We start from the raw sequence: 5,749 nt of genomic DNA on the forward strand, positions 1-5,749 counted from the left end.
CTATTTTCATTCTAATTTTTTGAACGTACTATAGGCAACTAATAGTAAGAGTTGTGGAAATATTGTAAGTACTCACCCCCTCCCATTGAACATAACGGAAGTTTGTCTAAATTTAAATGTATCTAAGCATTAGGTACATCAGAATTTAGACAAACTCTAGAGGGTGTACAACGTAGAAAAGCAAAAAAATCAAGAGCTCCTTATATTTTAGGATGGAGGAGTACTAGTAAAAGTACAACTTAAAAAGAAGACATACATCATTTTGACAAATATGTTCGCACACTTTTATTATTACACAATTGAAAATGAAAATGGTACACGTAGCAAAATGTGTGCAAATTAGAATGCGCATAAAAAGTTTCCATCTGAAGTACCAAGGTGTTAAGCATAGCAAGGCCATGAGCCCTTGGTACATGAATCTATCAGGAACAGAAATGTTAATGTGTTGTTGTCAGAAAGATCTCTTGGGCCAGTGTATATGAGGTGTGATTTCACAATCAGGCTCATAAACTAGGTTTGGGATGCTGGTTTATGCACATTGTTAAATTGAGAATTATGGTAAGGGTTTGAGTTGGATTTCAAAAGCATTGTGTAATAAAAAATAAAAAATTAACAAATTTGACACAAAACTATTTTTTACTTTATTTATTCATGGCTACTAATTTTAGTCAATTGAACCTAAATAAATATTTATCACAATATATATGTACCGGTCAAAATGGTAGAATGTAGCATGCAAGTGTATTTTTTATGACTTTCAGCGCTTGTTTTGGATCCCGGATGCACCTGATGAACCATAAATAAAGCGGGTGGACCAGATATATTTTCCTCCAAGGCAGCCACCGTTGAGTTTGTACCAATATTTGCATTTCTGGGTAGGTCTCGTGGAAATCTATTATGTCTCGGTTCACATATATCATTTTATTTTCATTACTCAAGGTTCTAAAAGGATTTGAAATTGAGGCATTAAGTTTTTGTTTGGAAACAAAATCATCCAATACCACAACAGAGCATAGAAGTCCATATCATTCATCAGTATAAAACGAGGAATAGCTCGTTTACTTTATTCATTCATCCCCGTTACCTTGAACCAATACAATACAATACGAAACCTTAATTACCTTTTTTTCTCAAACTCCAATATATACCCAAATGTGGAAATGTAAGACTATAATTGCTATAAGTGGTAGTACAATACCTTTCCCAAATTCATTGGTTAAAATTTAGTGAGTGTGTATGTGTATTTATCAGTATGAACTATATAAGTGAGGTAAGCGCATTAACCGTCGTCACACATCCATATCCAGCACGAGAGGCGTGTCCCCCTTCTCGACGCTGAACGTCTTGTGCATCTTCCCTGTCGCCGTCGCGAGCTGCACGATGTACGAGCCATGGTACCCTCTGAACTTGAAGTTTCCGTCACTGTCGATCTTCCCGCGCGCGTGCGACGTCCACTCCCGCCGCAGATTTATGAACCTGCAGTCAATCATGTAGTAAATCAGAAAAATCCTCAACAAATACATCACGAGTAGAAATGTTAGTTTGTGAGCGTGACCGACCTCTGGCCGGCGCAATTGACAGTGCCGTCGGAGTTGACGAGGCAGGCGTCCTGGCGCCACATGTGTCCCTGCATAAACCCCCAGAATACCACCCCCTCCACGGCCGGGTGCGCGTACGCCTCCCGGAGCACCACCTCGTAGTCATCGGCGCGGAGGTCCAAGTCGGTCTCGCACGCGTCGAGCTCGGTGAGCCAGATGGGCAGGTCGGTGGTGGCGAGCTTGTCGAGCGCGTCGCAGATGATCTCCCCGACCGGGTTGGTCACGTGCCCCTGCAGCCCAATGCCGCCCACCGGCGCGCCCTTCTCCTGCAGCGCGTTGATCTGCGCGATGTACTTCTCCGGCGTGGCGTTGGGATCATTGCCGCCCTCAACATTGTAGTCGTTGACGAACAGGGCGGCGCCGGGGTCGATCCTCGCCGTCTCCTTGAACATGAACGCGTTGACGTCGTCGCCGAGCTTGTCCTGGAAGAAGCTGCCGTGGAGCATCTCGTTGTTGACGTCGTAGTGCGGGAACCTGCCGGCGTAGCGGGTGAGGAGGCTGGTGAGGCGGCCCTGCACGGCGGCGGTGAGCTGGTCGTTGTCGAGCGCCTTGACCCACTTCTGCACCATGTTGTCGACGGCCCAGAAGATGCAGTGGCCGCGCACGGGCTTGCCGTAGCGGTCGCAGAAGTCGAGCAGCGCGTCGGTGTCGGCGTAGTTGAGCTGGCCCTGGACGGCCTCGGTGTGGTACCACTTGAGCTCGTTCTCGAACACCGCCCAGTCGAAGTGCTTGGTGAAGAAGTCCACGAAGTTGGGGTCCTGGATCACCGCCGGGTTGATGCACGCGCCGAACGCGAAGCTCTGGTCCATCTGCATCACCCGAATCGACGCACCGGATACCGCAGATGATGATCCAGCGTCGGCAAACTTCAGCACCACGTCACGCCTTCGCACCTGCATGCAAGCAAATTCATGGCCCATTTTATTCGCATGATTTTTGAAATTTTAAAAGAAAATTATAGAAATAGATTGGCATGAAATGCTTAATCCTAACCCAGCCACCAAAGTTTTTTTTTTTTTTTTGAGACAAGTTAGCCCCGAGTCTCCTAACAAAGGGATATTGAAAGATTTGGTTCGTTCATTTCCCAAGTTTGGAGGTTGGGGGGACACTGAAGCAAAAGTCCTATAGCATACATGTTCCTATCGGTGCCATTACAAGCGGTCGATCCCAAGCGGGGTTGGCTAAGTCGTTGGTCCTCTTCCTAAATCCTTAGGGCTCCATTGACTACTAGAATTTGTATAGAAATTGCATCGGATTTGAATTCGATAGAAAATTTTCTACTCCGTACAAAAGTTGTGTGATTAATAGGAACATATTGTATAGGACCTAATCCTATAGAAATCTTGGAGTGTAAATATTATTGGAAAAAGTGTTAGCTAATACCTCGTAAAAAATTCTGCTGCTAAAATTAAACACACTTCATCTTCTCATAGAATTTAAGTAGCATGGCATCTCAATCATATATTTTTTTAACTATATTTTTCCTATCCCTTGAAACTGAGGAGCCCTACCAATTATGAATATGTCATAGTTGTCGTGGAGAGAAAAAGGAAAATTTATATAAACACAATTTTCTCAATTTTCTTTGGAGTTTCCGTTGGAGGCTCCTCCTATGCAATATGGTGTCGAGCAAGGTGCGTACGTGCCAAACAAAACAAAGCATTGGTCGGAGGTGAATATCCCGCATTGGTCGCTGTTGTTATCTAGGTGTAGTAGTAAATCTTTTTCAGTTTGGAGCCGTAGATCGTGCGATCGTGAGAGCTCAGCTTACCTTGTCAGTCTTCTTCTTGAGCTTCTTGAACCGGGCCTTGCGATCGACGGCGAACACCTGGAGGTCCATCACCTTGACGTCGACGCCGGCGGGCGCGCCCTGGACGTGCACCGCGGCGGCGCCGGACAGCACCGGGCTCGCCTTCAGCCGGAACACGCCCTTGATCTCCGTCCACTTCCCCGCCTCCGCGCACACGACGCCGCCCTCGACCACCAGGCATTTCTCCTCCTCCACGCCTTCTTCCCCGTCGCCGTCAAACCGAACGTTGATGCGCACCACGGCGTCCCCGGCACCGTCCGCTTTGGCCATGCCGTCGCCGATGCTGACCCATCCGGCGACTCGGTACGTGACACGGGGCTTGAGCGCGCCGCCGGGGATCGCCTGGCAGAGTCCGTCCTCCTCGCAGGCGCGGCCAGCCGCCAGAATGTACCGGCCGCTCGGCTTGTAATCGTCGGCGACGTCGTTGATGGTCTCCGTGGGCACATTGGCCGGCTCCTCGTCGTGCGCCGACAGCTTGGTGCACGCGCCCAGCGGCGCCCACCCGGCGAGCCCGTCCTTGAGCAGGTTGGCGTCGAACACCACCCCGTGTGCACAGGAACAAGCCATGGTGCTGCGACGAGGCGGGGAAAGAGGTGATCGGAGTTGGTAGCCGTGGATTAACTGGCTGTGCGGTGAGATGACGGATCGCGGCGGCCGGACGTATATAAAGGCGGGAGGGTCGGCGGTCGGGATCGCGACGAAATAGTTGAGAAGCTCACCGAACGGTCGCAAAATATTGTGCAAAGCTCGAAGCAACCACCGCGCACCACAGACGGCACTTCTTTTCCTCTCTGCTTTTGAGTAACAGTAAAGCTTGCGCAAGGCCTGAGCAGAGAGCAAGCGCGACTGGCCCGCATGCCAGTGGCCTAAACGGGTTTCCGCCACGCGCGCAACGTTGCGGTACAGGGAGCGGAGGCGTGCGTGACTTGACTGAATCCGCGCCGAACGGAGATGCTCCGCACAAGAATTTGCCCGAGACACTTTGATTCCGTTCCTTCCGCGACCAAACCAAATTGAGTCGGTTTAAAGAAAAAAAAAACAAATTCAGTCGTTCGCCCAAACCATGCACGCGGGCAAAATCCACGCATGCCCCTCCCGTGATTTTTTTCCTCGCGTCCGCTTCCTTCTTTTTCTGCTTCCGGCTGGCTGAGTCAGGCAACTCGGTCCACCCGTGATTTTTTTTTAATCCCTTTGCGGCTGAGTTCATACGTCACAATGCAAAAATCAAACGTTGAACTCTCATAATAGTTCATTTTTCATCCCTTTGCGGCCGAGTTGAGCAAACTACTTGCGTGGAAAGAAAAAAAAATAGAGAAACCAACCAAATTAGTTTAGAACCAGATCAAGCCCAAACTAGCTGAGATGTTAAACCAAACGTCACAGTGCAAAAAATCAACGAAACCTTTGGGTCCCTGAACCAGTCTCTCGCTTGATTTCTCTCCCTTCTAATTCACGTGAAGCGTTGCGCCACAAAGATCTACTTGTTTGCTTATCAACATCGTCCCGTCTCTCTACCCTTGCACCGTTACCTTGAGTTTTGGGGCACCTATGGCAGATATTTGACTAGCTCAATCGGGGTAAGGACTAAAAGTGAATGTTTCTGAGAGTTCAAGGTTCATTTTAAACCAGACAGAAGTTCTAGGACCAGAAGTAGACTTTCTTCTATTTAAATCGGTTTAACATAATCGGTTCAACATAAACAGTGGCCTCAACGGTCGCCTTGGCCGTCTAGCGATCCAACGCACCCCGTTCAGTATGGCCCCGTTACCTCGCAAAACGAAGTCTCAGCCTCCAAAGCAGAACCCTAGCCCCGCACGCATATCCTCTCTCCCCACCCGCCGCCCCTTGCCACTCGCCGGAGATCCCAGCCTCTCCATCCGCCGCCGTTGCTCCGGATCCTCGCCCCCCCAACCTGCAGTCCAGCGTCGAGGACGACGGGGCCCGCCCTCGTGCGGCGTCCAGGAACCAGGGCGCATCATCCATGAGGAGATGGCGGCCGCCTCCCTACTCCCCCTTCGGCGCATGCAGCAGCGCCTGGGATCCGGCGTGCTCGCCGGCAAATACGCACCCGGTGAGACACCCTTCTTCACAGTCACGTTCCCTGCTGGCCCAATCAACCGTCTTTTTTTACATTGGATCCCGATTCTAAAATTGACTCGTCTTTTACTGCTCACGATCTGGATCCCGAGCAATGTCTTCGCAAGGATTCGCTCTCGGATTCGAAATTTCTGAATTGCTTGCGATAATCATGTGTTGTAACTGCTACATGTGCTTGCTTATGCTGTCAGTACGAAAACAAGTCATACCCTATTCCTTCTGTCCAATTGACTGAATTTTGGTG

General features: G+C 49.5%; 1 pseudogene; it reads right to left on the bottom strand.

Annotated features, from left to right (window-relative positions):
* Window positions 1-1,246: 1,246 nt before the first annotated feature.
* On the bottom strand, window positions 1,247-5,391 carry LOC124664310 (annotated as a pseudogene).
* Window positions 5,392-5,749: the final 358 nt, after the last annotated feature.

The sequence above is a fragment of the Lolium rigidum genome, chromosome 6 (assembly GCF_022539505.1).
Source record: "Lolium rigidum isolate FL_2022 chromosome 6, APGP_CSIRO_Lrig_0.1, whole genome shotgun sequence".
In the NCBI taxonomy this organism is placed as follows: Eukaryota; Viridiplantae; Streptophyta; class Magnoliopsida; order Poales; family Poaceae; genus Lolium; species Lolium rigidum.